The 17,500-nt window shown below is 40.5% G+C and overlaps 1 protein-coding gene across 7 annotated transcripts in view; it reads right to left on the bottom strand.

Annotated features, from left to right (window-relative positions):
* gjc2 (gap junction protein gamma 2) overlaps window positions 1-17,500 on the bottom strand; it is a 222,860-nt gene that overhangs the window by 197,415 nt on the left and 7,945 nt on the right. The window contains exon 2 of one of the 7 annotated variants that reach the window (XR_011350265.1): window positions 5,009-5,108. The exons of the other annotated variants lie outside the window; for them this stretch is intronic. The gene's annotated coding sequence lies outside the window, so the exon portion shown is untranslated. The remainder of the gene's footprint in view (window positions 1-5,008; window positions 5,109-17,500) is intronic. 7 annotated transcript variants of the gene reach the window in all.

The following is a 17,500-nucleotide window of genomic DNA, read 5'->3' on the forward strand; positions in this document are numbered from 1 at the left end:
GGGATTTTGCACAAGCTTGCCAGCTTGTCCTGTTCCAGTAAAACTGTAGAACTGATCTGTGTGTGTGTGTGCGTGTGTGTGTGTGTGTGTGTGTGTGTGTGTGTGTGTGTGTGTGTGTGTGTGTGTGTGTGTGTGTGTGTGTCTCTGTCTCTCTCTCTCAGACAGAAAGCCAGTTTGACTCTCTCTGCTTGCAAAACCACATGTGCCGCTTAGATCAGCAAATTTCAGTCCAGACAGAATGCGGCTCCAACAAGATCTTTCATCTGTTGCCTTTTGTAAACAACAATCCATTAGTGAAGTCTCTTGGGCATTCTCCAAAACATTTGCAAAGCCTGTTGGCCCTGCCATGTCCAGCATGGGGCAGAGCTCCAGCATTTTAAATAAGATCTGTTTTAAAGCGTTTGTATGTGACCTACACTAAAACCTCCCCAATTTATCTTTCAAAAACATAATTATATTCTGTCACACTTTCCCCCTTTAAAGGAATTTTAACTCTTAGGTTAAAATTCAGTTATAACTAAGCTGACTTTAAAAATCACAAATGAGATAACAATACACAATATATAACATGTTATAATAAAGTAACCCAATGTTGAGAGTATATATTTCTATACATGATCAATTTTAACATCTTGACAAACAATTTGCTATCACATTATTTGTACCTCTGATATAATTAATTTGCAGATTATATTCTTGTAATATTAAACTCCAGTTTAACAATCTTCTGTTTTTATTCTTCATTTTATTTAAAAACACAAGAGGACTGTAGTCAGTAAATATCACAATTGGTTCATGAGAGGTACCAAGATATACATCAAAATTCTGGAGAGCAAATATTATAGACAACAGTTCTTTCTCAATAGTAGAATAGTTCCTTTGATGAGCATTGAATTTTTTTGAAAAGTAGGCAACTGGATGGTCAATTTCATTTTGCTTTTAAAATAAAACTGCATCTGCTGCTCCCTCACCGCATCCAATTCTAAAGAAAACAGTCTGTCAAAATCAGGAGATTTAACACAGGGCAATAGTATACCATCTCCTTTAAATTTTCTCAAGCTGTCTGACTAACTTTAATTCACACAAATTTCTCCCCTTTCTTCATAAGGTTGGTTAAATGAAGAGCAACCTCAGCAAAATTTCCTATACTATCTTGCCATTCCTAAAACAACAATTCATTAGTGAAGTCTCTTAGGCACTTTCCATAGCTTCTGCAAAGATTATTGGCCCCAACATGGGACAGAGCTCCAGTACTTTAAATAAGATCTTTTTTAAAGTGTTTGGATGTGCCATTGGGAATAGGAAAGTCAGAAATTGCATTCACTTTAGCTTGAATAAGTACAACTTTGCCATGAACAACTGTAATAATGTAATGTATTATGCTGACTGCTTGCTATTGGTTACGACTTTAGATTGGCTCCACCTTACTGGTATAACAGATGGTGCAACTTATCCAACTGGTCAGTAGAGGTGGCTTCTTCTGTTAATAAAAGCCTATAGAATGATACAAGTCTGGTCCTTGCTCATGGCATATCAATTTTATTAACAGAAGGAAAATCATGGATACTTCCCTGAAACCTGGAAGACTCGAGATAGATCAGGATGCCACCCAAGCTGGAGAAAAGTTCCACCACTGGCTCCAGTGTTTTGAAGTGTACATGCAAAAGAACAATGTCGTGCAAGACGCCGAGAAAATGGACCATCTCATGGCTCTCCTCGGAGACGTCCCCTACTCCGTGCTCAGAGCGGTAGCTGGCTATCAGAACGCAGCGAATCTCCTTTAGGGTCTATTATGATAGGCCTCAGAACACCCTGTTCGCAAGACATTCACATTCGGAAGCAAGAAGCAGGTGAGAGCGTAGATGCTTTTACGCTTGCCCTGAAAGGGCTATCCAGGAACTGTGCCTGCGCTGCCATCACAGCTGAATCCCACCGAGAGTCCCTAATGTTATACGCGTTCATAAGCAGTCTGGAATCCAGGTACGTTAAGACAGCGTCTACTGGAGACTCTGGGCTAGAGCTGGATGAGGTCCTCACCCAGGAAGAGACATATAAGGCAACTGAACAACTGAAAAGTGGCAAAGCAGCAGGTATGGATGGAATCCCCCCAGAGGTCTGGAAGGCTGGAGGCAAAACTCTGCATGTCAAACTGCATGAGTTTTTCAAGCTTTGTTGGGACCAAGGAAAACAGCCTCAGGACCTTCGTGATGCCATCATCATCACCCTGTACAAAAACAAAGGCGAGAAATCAGACTGCTCAAACTACAGGGGAATCACGCTGCTCTCCAATGCAGGCAAAATCTTCGCTAGGATTCTCCTAAATAGAATAATACCTAGTGTCACCGAGAATGTTCTCCCAGAATCACAGTGCGGCTTTTGCGCAAACAGAGGAACTACTGACATGGTCTTTGCCCTCAGACAGCTCCAAGAAAAGTGCAGAGAACAAAACAAAGGACTCTACATCATCTTTGTTGACCTCACCAAAGCCTTCGACACTGTGAGCAGGAAAGGGCTTTGGCAAATACTAGAGCGCATCGGATGCCCCCCAAAGTTCCTCAACATGGTTATCCAACTGCACAAAAACCAACAAGGTCGGGTCAGATAGAGCAACGAGCTCTCTGAACCCTTCTCCATTAACAATGGCGTGAAGCAAGGCTGCGTTCTCGCACCAACCCTCTTTTCAATCTTCTTCAGCATAATGCTGAACCAAGCCATGAAAGACCTCAACAATGAATACGCTGTTTACATCCGATACCGCACGGATGGCAGTCTCTTCGATCTGAGGCGCCTGCAAGCTCACACCAAGACAGAAGAGCAACTTGTCTGTGAACTACTCTTTGCAGACGATGCCGCTTTAGTTGCCCATTCAGAGCCAGCTCTTCAGCGCTTGACGTCCTGTTTTGCGGAAACTGCCAAAATGTTTGGCCTGGAAGTCAGCCTGAAGAAAACTGAGGTCCTCCATCAGCCAGCTCCCCACCATGACTACCAGCCCCCCCACATCTCCATCGGGCACACAAAACTCAAAATGGTCAATCAGTTTACCTAACTCGGCTGCACCATTTCATCAGATGCAAGGATCGACAACGAGATAGACAACAGACTCGCCAAGGCAAATAGCGCATTTGGAAGACTACACAAAAGAGCCTGGAAAAACAACCAACTGAAAAACCTCACAAAGATAAGCGTATACAGAGCCGTTGTCATACCCACACTCCTGTTCGGCTCCGAATCATGGGTCCTCAACCGGCATCACCTACGGCTCCTAGAACGCTTCCACCAGCGTTGTCTCCACTCCATCCTCAACATTCATTGGAGCGACTTCATCCCTAACATCGAAGTACTCGAGATGGCAGAGGTCGACAGCATCGAGTCCACGCTGCTGAAGATCCAACTGCGCTGGGTAGGTCACGTCTCCAGAATGGAGGACCATCGCCTTCCCAAGATCATGTTATATGGCGAGCTCTCCACTGGCCACCGTGACAGAGGTGCACCAAAGAAGAGGTACAAGGACTGCCTAAAGAAATCTCTTGGTGCCTGCCACATTGACCACCGCCAGTGGGCTGATATCGCCTCAAACCGTGCATCTTGGCGCCTCACAGTTCGGAGGGCAGCAACCTCCTTTGAAGAAGACCGCAAAGCCCACCTCACTGACAAAAGACAAAGGAGGAAAAACCCAACACCCAACCCCAACCAACCAATTTTCCGCTGCAACCATGTCTGCCTGTCCCGCATCGGACTTGTCAGCCACAAACGAGCCTGCAGCTGACATGGACATTTACCCCCTCCATAAATCTTCGTCTGCGAAGCCAAGCCAAAGAGCCAAAGAAGAAAGAGCAACAAGCAAAGATGCTTCTAACTGTGCTACAAGGGACGAAAGCATTAGAGCAAGGGAGATGTGCAGTAGTGTCACCCCTCAGACTGACCCGTAGTGAAGATTCACTACTGAGTATTACAAATCCGCGAAGCAAAAGCTGGTCCATGAAGTGCTACTTCTGTGGTTTGGTGCTACATGCAACTGGTGCGCCGCACGGCAAGATACCTGCACCAACTGCGGGAAGAAAAGCCATTGGGCCAGATTTTGCTGAGCTAGAGAGTCGACATCTGGCACTCATGGCGAGCAGAGGAGTAGGAAGAAGAAGAAGCGCTACTCAGCAAGGTCGTTGTCATAACACCACGATGCTGAGCTGAAGAGTCAATAATTCATCTAGCCAACTTCAACTTCATCAACTTCTTCTGAATCATCCAGTGGATCAATCAGTGATGAGGCGAGGCCGTACATGCCACTTCATGTAGGTAAATCAGGATAAATCCTCGACGAAAGTGGAGGTAAATGGGCAGCCTATTAACTGTTTATTTGATTCGGGCAGTACAAAGTTACATTCACCCTTTGACCGCTAGAGTACTAAATCTTGCATTATACCTGTCTAAGCGCACGATCACAATGGCTTGTTCAGGACTAGAACAAGATACAACAATTTATTGCAAAATTAATTTAAAAATACATGACAACGAATATACTGACTTCAAGATTTCTGTACTCCCTGGCCTATGCACTTCAATGCTTCTGGGTCTAGACTTCCAATGTCAAATGAAAAGCATCATATTGGCATTTAATGGCCCTTTGCCATCCATCACCGTCTCGCCAAAGAAGTTTTGCGGTTTATCCACACTAAAAATTAAACCCCCTCGTCTCTTCACTAATTTGACCTCGGATTATAAGCCTAGAGCTACAAAAGGTAGGCACTACAATAATGTAGACAGACTCTTTATTAAAGACGAGGTAAAGAGCTTGTTAAAGGAAAACGTCATCGAGCCCAGCACAAGTTCTTGGCGCGCTCAAGTAGTAGTGGTTAGGAATGGCGCAAAACCTAGAATGGTCATAGATTATAGCCAAACTATAAACAGGTACACTCATCTGGATGCTTACCCCATGCCTTGCATTTCAGACATGGTTACTCAAATTGCCCAATACGAGATTTACTCTACTATTGATCTGAAATCAGCTTACCACCACATCCATAAGGATGAAAGGAAGTTTACAGCTTTTGAGGCAGATGACAAACTCTTCCAGTTTAAAAGAATTTCTTTTGGCATCACTAACTGTGTGTCTGTTTTTCAAAGAGAGAGAGATAGGTTAGTGGATACCTATAAGTTGCAGGCAACTTTTCCTTATTTGGAGAATGTTACCATCTGTGGCAAAGACTTGAATGATCATGATCGGAATTTACAACAGTTCTTCCAAGTAGCCAAAACCTTGCGTTTAACCCTGAATGTGGGTACTGCACAAAGAGTCTGCCCATATTAGGCTATGTAGTAAGTAAAGGAGAAGTCAGTCCAGATCCAGAGAGAATGCGACCACTCATGGAGCTACCCCCTCCAACAGTCTCCTATTATGCTCAGTGGGTGCCAAACTACGCTGACAAAGCACGACCTCTTTTTAAAACCGTCAATTTTCCTTTAAGTAATGAGATATAGCCAAGGCCTCCATGTCTGCAATTGATGAGGATTTACCTTTCCAAGTGGAATCAGGTGCACCTGATTTTGCTCTAGCTACCACACTAAATCAAGCTGGCAAACCTGTCGCCTTTTCTCGCACATTACGTGGACCCGAATTAAAACACTCATCCGTTGAAAAGGAAGCACGAGCTATTTTAGAAGCTATCCGCTACTGGAGACCCTTCTTAGCTGGCAGGAAGTTCACCTTGTTAACTGATCAGAAATCTGTTGCCTTCATGTTCAACACTAGATTGAAGAGCAAGATTAAAAATGATAATATTATGCGATGGCGCATCAAACTTTCTACCTATGACTCTATTGTCCAGGAAAATTCAATGATCCTCCTGATGCTCTCTCTCGCGCATCTTATGCGAGTCTGCAGCTTGACTGATTAAAATTTCTTTATGAAGAGCTGTGCCACCCGGGGTCACCAGATTTTATCACTGTGAAATCTCTCAATTTGCCCTATACATGAGAGGATGTGAGAACCCTAACTGGACATTGCTCTGTCTGTGCTGAATGCAAACCACGTTATTACAAACTCTCACCTTCCTCATTGATCAAAGCTTCCAGAACCCTTTGAACGCCTTAGATTTTAAAGGGCTACTACCTTCAAATAATACAAACGTTTACTTTCTTAGTGTTATTGATGAATTCTCCCGTTTCCCTTTCGCTATTCCTTGTACTGGGCTTGATGTCCTGTTTTGCGGAAACTGCCGAAATGTTTGGCCTGGAAGTCAGCCTGAAGAAAACTGAGGTCCTCCATCAGCCAGCTCCCCACCATGACTACCAGCCTCCCCACATCTCCATCAGGCACACAAAACTCAAAATGGTCAATCAGTTTACCTATCTCGGCTGCACCATTTCATCAAATGCAAGGATCGACAACGAGATAGACAACAGACTCGCCAAGGCAAATAGCGCCTTTGGAAGACTACACAAAAGAGTCTGGAAAAACAACCAACTGAAAAACCTCACAAAGCGTATACAGAGCCGTTGTCATACCCACACTCCTGTTCGCCTCCGAATCATGGGTCCTCTACCGGCATCACCTACGGCTCCTAGAACGCTTCCACCAGTGTTGTCTCCGCTCCATCCTCAACATTCATTGGACCGCTTTCATCCCTAACGTCGAAGTACTCAGGATGGCAGAGGTCGACAGCATCGAGTCCACGCTGCTGAAGATCCAGCTGCGCTGGGTGGGTCACGTCTCCAGAATGGAGGACCATCGCCTTCCCAAGATCGTGTTATATGGCGAGCTCTCCACTGGCCACCGTGACAGAGGTGCACCAAAGAAAAGGTACAAGGACTGCCTAAAGAAATCTCTTGGTGCCTGCCACATTGACCACCGCCAGTGGGCTGATATCGCCTCAAACCGTGCATCTTGGCGCCTCACAGTTTGGCGGGCAGCAACCTCCTTTGAAGAAGACCGCAGAGCCCACCTCACTGACAAAAGGCAAAGGAGGAAAAACCCAACACCCAACCCCAACCAACCAATTTTCCCCTGCAACCACTGCAACCGTGTCTGCCTGTCCCGCATCGGACTTGTCAGCCACAAACGAGCCTGCAGCTGACGTGGACATTTACCCCCTCCATAAATCTTCGTCTGCGAAGCCAAGCCAAAGAAGAATTCCTTGTACTGATGTTTCTGCTGGTTCTGTAATTAGATGCCTTGATTCCATTTTTAGTTATCCAAATTTCATTCATAGTGACAGAGCTTTTATGAGCTCGGAGCTTCGGCAATATCTTCTTGACAGAAACATTGCCACAAGTCACACTGCCAGTTACATCCCTCGGGGGAATGGGCAAGTTGAACATAGCAATGGTAAAATCGAGAAACCTGTTATCATGGCACTCAAATCTAAGGGTCTCTCCACCAGCCGCTGGCAAGAAGTGTTACCTGAACCTATGAACTCTATCCGTACCTTACTTTGCACATCAACTAATGAAACACCTCATCAGCATTTGTTTTCTTTTCCCAGAAAGTCGAAGACTGGATCGACCTTGCTGGCCTGGCTTTCTAGACCTGGAGAAATTTTACTGAGAAAGCATGTTAGACAGAGCAAGGTGGATCCATTAGTCGAGCGTGTACAACTGCTTCATGCTAACCCACCATATGCTCAAATTGATTTTCCTAATGGGAGACAAGACACTGTTTCCCTTAGGGAGCTTGCTTCGCCTGCGGTTCTGCCTGCAGCTTCTAACCTTTTTCCCCACTACCACTAATCTTCCTTTACCCTCCCCAGAACAGCATGTCTCTGACCCTGAAATTCAGTCTGCAACACACAGATTTACCCCATACAATCACTTCTTATCTGCCGAAAAAGCAGCATAGAAATATAGAAAATAGGTGTAGGAGTCGGCCATTTGGCCCTTCAAGCCTACACCACCATTCATTATGATCATGGCTAATCAGTACCCGGTTCCTGTCTTCTCCCCATATCCCCTTGGCCACAAGGGCCAAATCTAACCTATACTTAAATATTGACAGAGAACTGGCCTCAACTACTTCCTGTGGCAAAGAATTCCACACATTTACCACTCTCTGAGAGAAGAAATTTTTCCTCATCTCAGTCCTAAAAAATTTCCCCCTTATCCTTAAACTATGGCCCCTGGTTTTGATTTTTCCCAGCATTGGAAACATCCTTCTTGCGTCTAGTCTGTCTAAACCCTTAAGAATTTTATACGTTTCTATAAGATCCCCCTAAGATCCCCCTCAATCTTCTAAATTCCAGAGAATACAAGCCTAGTCATATCTGAGTCCCTCCATCCCCAGTATCAGCCTAGTGAACCTTCTCTGCACCCCCTCCAAGGCAAGGATATCCTTCCTCAGATAAGGCGACCAAAACTGCACACAATACTCCAGGTGTGATCTCACCAAGGCCCTGTACAGCTGCAGTAGGATCTCCCTATTCCTGTACTCAAATCCTCTCGCTATGAATGCCAACATACCACTCACCCTCCTCTCTGCCTGCTGCACCTGCACGCCCACTTTCAACGACTGATGCACAGCAACGCCCAAGTCTCACTGCATCTCCCCTTTTCCTAAAGATACCATTTAAATAATAATCCTCTCTCCTGTTCTTTCCTCCAAAGTAGATAACCTCGCATTTATCCACATTATACTGCATCTGCCACGTCCTGGCCCACTTGCCTAACTTGTCCAAATCACCCTGCACTCTCCTAGCATCCGCCATACAGCTAATCCTGCCACCCGACTTTGTATCGTCTGCAATTTTCGAGATACTGCTATCTATTCCCACATCTAAGTCATTGATATATATCGTAAACAACTGCGGCCCCAGCACTGAGCCCTGCGGTTCCCCACTAGTCACTGGCTGCCATTCTGAAAAGAACCCATTTATTCCTACTCTTTGCTTCCTGTCCCTCCAGTTAGCTTACAGGAGTCCTCTCCAGTTGTTCTGCATTGGTCTCAGAGAGTCTCAAAGCCACCCCAACGGCTTACTTATGATAAGATTTAATTGCTGCATTTCTCAATTTTTTTTTTCAAACCTGCTGCTGATTTTCTCTCTTCTTCTGTAGTGTTTTTAATCCTTTTGCTTCCCTGTTTTTTTTCTTATATTACTTAAAATTGGTTAATTTTAAGGGGAGGGTGAATGTGGTGATGTAATGTATTATGCTGACTGCTTGCTATTGGTTATGACTGTAGATTGGCTCCACCTTACTGGTATAACAGATGGTGCAACTTATCCCACTGGTCAGTAGAGGTGGCTTCTATTAATAAAAGCCTATAGAATGATACAAGTCTGGTCCTTGTTTGTGGCATATCACCAACTACATGGCTTAAGCATGTTACAGTGGCATTTGCAAATTGACTTTTTGCTAAATTAACAGTTAAGTTTGCTTTGGATAATCTTGCAAACAATTTGTCCAATTGCCTTAGATGTTCTTTCTATGTGTCACTTTTTGTGTCCAAGAACTTACCAAATTAATCATCCTTTGGAATGTTACAGGGGCATTTTTCATGCCAAAAGGTAACACATTATATTCATATAAACCAGATTGAATTACAAAAGCTGAAATATCCTTTCCTCTCTCAGTTCGAGGCACACACCAGTAACCCTTCAACAAATCCAACTTAGTAAGAAATTTAGCTTTCCCAATTTTATCAATACAGTTATCTATTCTCAGAATAGGATAAGCATCTGTTTTAGTTTCTGAATTAACCTTCCTGTAATCTGTACAGAATCTAACAGTTCCATCTGGTTTTGGAACCAGAATACAAGGAGAACTCCAATCTGAGTCTCAAAGTCTATTAATCATTTCTCAACATATATTCCACCTCCTGATCCTTGATTTTACGCTTCTAAATGTTTATTCTATATGGGTGTTGTTTTTGGGACTTGCTTCTCCCACATCAACATCATGATAAATCACTGATGTCATTTTTGGTACATCAGAAAACAAATTTGCATGTTTCAAAATTAATTCTTTCAACTGTTACGAGCCCAGAAGACCCATAAACCCAGCAGCAATAGATATTCACCAAGACAAATGGTTACTTAAACAAATGTTGCTTTTAATTATCTTTAAACATGAAAACAGAATCACACTTTAACTTAACTTTACTAACCTAACAATCCCCTTCTAATTCTAAGCGCACATGTGTGTAATGTGCGTATAAGTTTAGAAAGGTTCTTTGGTTCATAGTCCAATCTCATTTCTCATTCCTCCAAGTTCACTGGTTGCAGGCAATTCTTGTACTGTGCACAGAATTTAACATTTATAAAGTTCACCAGGCTTTGGTGCTTGAAAGGTAAATGATTACTAATCCCTGAGGCACACCATTAATCATAGGCCTCCACTCTGAGAAGCAATCATCTCCACCACTCTCTGGCTTCTCCCGTGTAGTCAATGTCAAATCCCGTTTACTACCTCATTATGAATACAGAGCATCTAAACCTTCTAGACTGATCTCGCATGTGGGACCTTGTCAAAGGCCTTACTTTAGTCCATGTCAATAAAATTGTATTGAACTAGTCTGTATCTCGCATTTATTGTACTTTTCATAACTTCTTTACTTATATCAGTCCATTTTCTCTCATCTATTTGTATATTCAAATCTACTTTCCACCTTTACCTTGATTTATGAATTCCTAATTTCTTAGCTTTCTTTTGTAATAATTTGTACATCACTGAAATAAATGTTTTAATATTCCCATTACATAACAATATTTCTACCTGTTTCCCATGACAATTACAAATCTTGACCAAGCATTTCTCATAAAAAATTATGGTTGATAATATAATCTAGTATTTTCTGATATATTAAATTAAAACTAAAGTCCATGTCAAGAACATCCACAGCCTTCCCTGGTAACATCTTTATAGAACTCAATCAGATTGGCTAAGCATAACCTACTATGCACAAAGCCATGTTGACTAACCCTAATCAGTCCTTGGCTATTGTAAGGTAAAACATCATGAGATGGGAATGTGTAAGGAGTTACCCTGGGCAGGGCTGTAACAAGAAGGGGAGGTGTCCTTGTACTCCTGTTAGGTAAAACATCATGAGATGGGAATGTGCAGGGCTGTAACAAGATGTGAATGCATCCTTGTACTTACAAGATAAGAGAGACATTGATGGATTGAGAGGCAGGAAGCTAACAGGGAAAGGATAGCAACAGTTTTAGTCATTGGACAAGTAATGATATGATGATGTTCTAAGCACATATCCAAGGGTATAAAAAATCACCATTTTGCTGATAACGGCAGAATGCATTCTCCGACTAACATGGTTAGTCGCAAGTGTTACAATCCGGTAATAAAGAACAAAGAACCCTGATTTCGACTCAGTCTGGTGTTTGTCTCACTCATTCATGAACAAAGCAGACCTAACACTATCTAAATATTTGTATATCCGATCTCTTAGAACACTTTCCAATAATTTTCCTACTACTAATGTCATGCTCAATAGCCTATAATTTCCTTGCTGCAGATCGCCATTCTCAATGTCCATGGAGCCTTCTTCTTTCATCATTTTCTACTATCATTTATAATAAGAAAAACCCTTAGAGTTTCCGTTTAATCTTCTGGTTGTTGGATCAATTAATCAGGATGCTAAAACAGCATCTAATACAGTAAAATCCCTTATCAGGCACCTATAGGGATTTGTAGATGTCAGATAAGATAATTTGCCAGTTGCTCGAGATTGCATATTGTGTAGATCGGCAAATTAACGGGAAGTTGTACCAATTTTAAATTTACGTATTTTTTACCTATTTACTTCATTTTATTTTTGCTGGTTGCTTGAGGCTGCTGGGTGCTTGAATTCCAGCTAACAGGGGTTTTATTGTACATGCTGTTTTTTGTGCCTTCGTTACTGCTTCACCAGTCTTCATTTTTAGATGCACCTGACAGTCCTTCCTAGAAAACCACTTTCATTGACCCAGGGCTTGAATGAAAATCAAACAAGATATAGTCACAAATTATGGTGGCATATGTTTTTTAATTTTGCAAATAGTTCATAAGCATTGAGAAGATGCACCTATTTAAGTATTCATTTAAGTATTCTGTACCTACCCTATTTAGAATAATTGGAGTGTCACACAATACAATGGCAATTACCCTTAAATATGCATACACGATTTTGACTCCTTGAGAATTATATGATGGTTACTTCAACCAATGCTGATATAGACAGATATATCTGCAACAAATAGACAAAGTCAAGTAGTTATTCTGTCATGTTGATTCCCTCATTACCCATAAGAGACCCAGAATAAGATCACAAAACATAGGAAAGAAATAGGCTATTCAGACCATTGAGTCTGCCCTGCCATTCATTCATTTTCCAAATCAGTCCCACTCCCCGGCTTTATCCCCATAATCTTTGATTCCCTGGCTAATCAAGAAAATCAATCTTTGCCTTAAATACATCCAATAACTTATCTCCCCACAACTACCTGTTGCAACAAATTCCACTGATTCACCACTCTCTAGCTAAAGAAATTCCTCCGTATCTCTGTTCTAAGTGGACAGCTTCAATCCTGAAGTCGTGCCCTGCTGTCCAAGACTCTCCCACCATGGGAAATAACCTTTCTACATCTACTCTGTCCAACCTTACAACATTTGAAATTTCAGCATGTCAGCTTGCTTGATCAGTAGTAACGATACCACATAACTTTCCGTAATGGACTCTGAAATTCCCTATCCAGAGTATTTCTGTGCCATTCTACTTTTAGTATTTCTTCCAAATATTGTTGCAGAATTAATTCATAACACAAGTAAGAGCTGAGCCAGCTATATAGCCCCTTGACTCTACCCACCATTCTTTAAGACCACGGCTGAACTGATCTTGATCTCAGTCCCACGTTTGCCAAGGGGAGGCAGAAAGCAGCTTCCTTACTTATGTTTAACCTGATACAATTTGTAATCATGGGGCCTAGTTATAAAGCTAAGCATACTTAGAGCCACTCCTTCCCATGTACATACCATAAAAATATGCAGTATCCAGCACCCATGAGGAGTGGTAGATGCCAGATAAGTGAATTTGCCAGTTGCTTGAGATTGCTTATTGCGTGATTAGCAAATTAACTGCTAGGGGTCGCCAATTTTAAACTTTATCATATTTTTTACCTATTTATTTTCTGTGATTTTTTTTGCCATTTGCTTGAGGCTGCCAGTTACTTGAATTCTTGATAATGGGGATTTTACTGTATCACTATAGCACCACCTCTGTTGATCTGTCCTTCTTGAGAGGACAGAGGATGGGATGGAGGATTTAAGCTGGGATTGTGAAGAAAGAATATGGAAGTTTACTAAAAGATACAATTTTCTGAATATGATGTCACCAGCTTGAAGGCTAAGGATTAACTGTTGGAAAATGGATTACACACAAGAACCCACAAACCAGCATGGGTGTTAACTGAAAAGCCTACTTTTATGCTCTATGACTAGATAAGGGTAGAATTTCCTCCCCAAAGGAGCACACTGGTGAAACAAATTAACTTTTAGAACCAGTGGGCAGGTCTTACTCATCATCACTTTGACAAGTCAATTTCATACAATTTTACCATGCACCTTTTCATCATTGCTTCTCCTCGTTAAACAAGATTCTGTCATTTTCTTGAAAACTGGGAACATTGTATACATTCCAGTTGTAGAATTACAATTCTCTGCAAAATATTGACAGTTTATTGGTTAAGCTGAAAAAATATTAATATAATTAAAAATAATTCAAGAGAAAAATATATCAGATGGTACATCTATGTACTAAGAATGAACCATAATTTGATCCCCAATATATACTGAGATGACCAATCATATCTATTACCAGCCAGGGTACTATTATTGTCCTCAGTGGACCCAAGATGGTGAAAAATCTGCAAGGTTTCCACATCTCATTGAATAGTTGTTGTATATGGAGGAGCCGTGGCCTCCCCATCTGAAACTCATTCAGAAGTCATATCATCTGTCAGTACATGGTGTACTTTTTGTTTCATTCAAAGATACAGTTGGCAGATGGAGTGTCAGTTAAGATTGGGCTCTTTTTTTTTAAACTTTATTTATTCGTTCAAAAAACAAATAATATATGACATATACAACAATTAACCATAAACATGAATGTTATTTTTTATATATAGAAAAAAAAGAAAAGAAAAGAACCCTCCCTCTTCAGCCAACTCTCCTAAGGAGAGCCATAAAGAAAGAAAAAAGAAAAAATATTAAAGAAAAATTAAATATACATATTAAGATCTAATCAATGTAAATTGAAATGTAAATATTCTGAATATAACAACCACTTATTAAATAAAAAAATTATAATTATCACACGAAACATACATAATTTTTTCCGTTAATAAACAATATCTCATCTCATTATGCCATCTATTAATATCAATCATATTTGTATCTTTCCACATACTAGCTACAGATAAAGCTAAATATACAAAAGCAAGCTGAAACTTATCTAATCCCAAGCCTTTCAGAGGTTGCAAACTACCCAATAAAAATACTGTCAGATCTAAAAGTATTTTAATCTTATACAGGTATTCTAAAAACGATTGAATTTTCTTCCAAAAAGATTGTATATGTATACATGAACAAACAGCATGAAAAAAGGTTCCAACCATATCACCACATCTAAAACACAAATCTGAATCCTGAAAACCATACTTTTTTTAATTTTTCAGGTGTTAAGTATAATTGATGTAAAAAATTATAGTTAATCATTGCATTTATCAATCTAGTTACACTATCATAACAGATATCTAACCAATCATCTTCGGAAAAAATAAAACCAGTATCCACTTCCCATTTACTTTTAGATCTATCCCAACCCTTTTTATCCATACCATCCTGTAATATTTGATACATAAATGAAATATAACCCTTCTCTGGAACCTTCATAAGTCTCAAATTTAGTCATTTCAGGTAAAATCATATCTCTACCAAACATACATTTTACCAAAGATCGAATTTGATAATAGAGAAACAAAGTGTTCTTATCAATACCAAAACTTTCCCTCATCTGATTAAAAGATAAAAATTTTCCCTCTTTAAAACAATCTCCCAAATTTTTCACACCTTTAAATCTCCAATGCAATAAACTTCAATTATGTATTGAAAAAGAAATAAGTTGATTATTATACAACAGAGTCATAGCCGATAGTTATAGCGAATAGATTGGCTAAATTTTTACCTAAGTTGATTCATATGGATCAAACAGGTTTTATAAGGAATAGATATGCTTGAGATAATATTTTGCATGTGATTAGTTTGATTAATAGATTTCGACAATCTCTAGATCACCCGATGGTGATATCTCTAGATGCAGAAAAAGCATTTGATAGAGTTGAATGGAATTTTTTGTTTAAAGTTTTGGAGAAATTTAAGTTTGGTCCTTTCTTTATTGGTTGGATTAGGGCTCTATATAGTAAACCAGTAGCTAGAGTATTGACGAATGGTTTGATTTCAGAACCCTTTAAGTTAACTCGATCAACTCGTCAAGGTTGTCCTTTATCACCAGCTTTGTTTGCGTTAGTGATTGAACCTTTAGCTGATAAGACAAAATACACAGATACAAGGTATGAAAGTTTTAGACAAGGAGTATAAAATTAATTTATTTGCTGATGATGTATTGGTGTATTTAATAAACCCTTCTCAGTCACTTTTGCACTTGAAGGAGTGTTTAATACAATATGGATGTCTTTCTGGATATAAAGTTAATTGGGAAAAAAGTGAAATTTTACCGGTAAGTGAAGGAGATTATTCAGTTTATAAGAATATTATTAATTTGAAATGGACTGATCGAATTAAATATTTGGGTATAATTTTGAATGTTAATTATCAATCTTTATATAAATTAAATTATGTTCCGTTAATGAAAAAAATTAAAACTGATTTGATTAAATGGAAAGATTTACCTATTAATTTAATGGGTAGGATAAATACAATTAAAATGAATATTTTCCCGCGTATACAATATTTGTTTCAATCTATTCTGTATTTACTTGATAATTTTTTTTTCGAAACTTGAATAAAATAGTTAGGGAGTTTTTATGGAGAGGTAAATTTTCGAGAGTAGCTTTGAATAAATTAACTTGGAAATATGAGTTAAGGGGATTAAGTTTACCACATTTTCAAAATTATTATGAAGCAGCCCAACTTAAATTTATTAGTTCATTGATGGATTTGGTATGGCCTCCTAGTTGGGCCAAAATTGAGATGGCAAATATTTCTGAATTTGAAATTCATCAATTTTTGCTTAGATGGAATATAAATTTGTTACAACAATATAATGTGCCTATACTAAAACATTTAATGATGTTATGGATAAAGAAAAATAAGATTGGGCTCTGACCACTGGTTAGTGAACACCTTGCCATTGACTGGTTCAAATCCCTCGCGTCCTTATTGGCTAGAGCCCTATATTTTGCATCAGCACAGAGGACATTCGCTCTCTTTGCCTTGTGGTGATAACCCCGGACCCTACTCCATGCCAGGTCGCTACTGTACTTACTTGAAAGCGTCGCGGGAAAGGTGCGCACTTCACATAAGCTGAGCCATGGTATTGCTATAGCTCAAACTGCTATAGATCAATACTGGCAGTAGAGCTGCTGCTCTCAACTGATCAGAGTTCAAGAATGTACCCTGCTGGTACAGTGGTACCAGATACACCTCCTCTCAATCAGGGGTCTGGGGAGGGGAAAATGTGTATAACCCCTGCTTACAGAGTGCATCACCTGTGTGAATTAATAGTTGTGCACTGTTTAACATTTTCCCATTTGTTTCCCATTACAATTTTTTTCCCATGCTCCCTTATAAATTGTGCACATAAGTTCCCATGCTCTCTTATCAATTGTTTGATTGTTTAAAAGTTATGTTTGATTACAAACCCTTGTCTCCAGACTCGTCTCTCCTTGAACCCACCTAACCAGATACTTTCTCAAAATAAATGGCGCTGCAGCAGGGTTCAGAGTTAGACTGGATGCACGTGGAGTTTTAACCATGTGGGAGTGGGAGACTGGTTTAACTATGCAGGGGATTGTACTGATTGCTGTATTTGTGGGTGTCCTGATGGATGCATAGCTTATTGTGTACCTGCTCACTAACAGGAGTAGCAGCAGGACACCCACAAATAGGAAAGGGACCCCGGGTGGGGGGGGGGGGGGGGGTCAGAGTATAAAATCTCCAGCTGGACCAATGACCATCAGGGATTCAGCCATTTGGCGGTATGGCTGGCAAGTCATGCCAGTCAATTGGGTCGACAGGTTGGGCCCCACAGTCAGAAGATAGGTGACCATGTGGTCTCTCTTCAGGAGGAACTGGTGTTTCCTGGGACCAGGGAGAGTAGTGGGAAAGCTCTATGGCTACTAATATCCTTACTGAGGCGCTAGTGGGATATCACATCAGAATTAAGCCGGCAATGTGCTGAACAAATAGGGTACATGGCCATTGAGCATGGGTCATGTGAGATGCACTGGATATTGCTAGGATATGCAAAAACCACACAGAAGCAAAATATATCAAAGCTGCCTAC

The sequence above is a fragment of the Narcine bancroftii genome, chromosome 1 (genome assembly GCF_036971445.1).
Source record: "Narcine bancroftii isolate sNarBan1 chromosome 1, sNarBan1.hap1, whole genome shotgun sequence".
In the NCBI taxonomy this organism is placed as follows: domain Eukaryota; kingdom Metazoa; phylum Chordata; class Chondrichthyes; order Torpediniformes; family Narcinidae; genus Narcine; species Narcine bancroftii.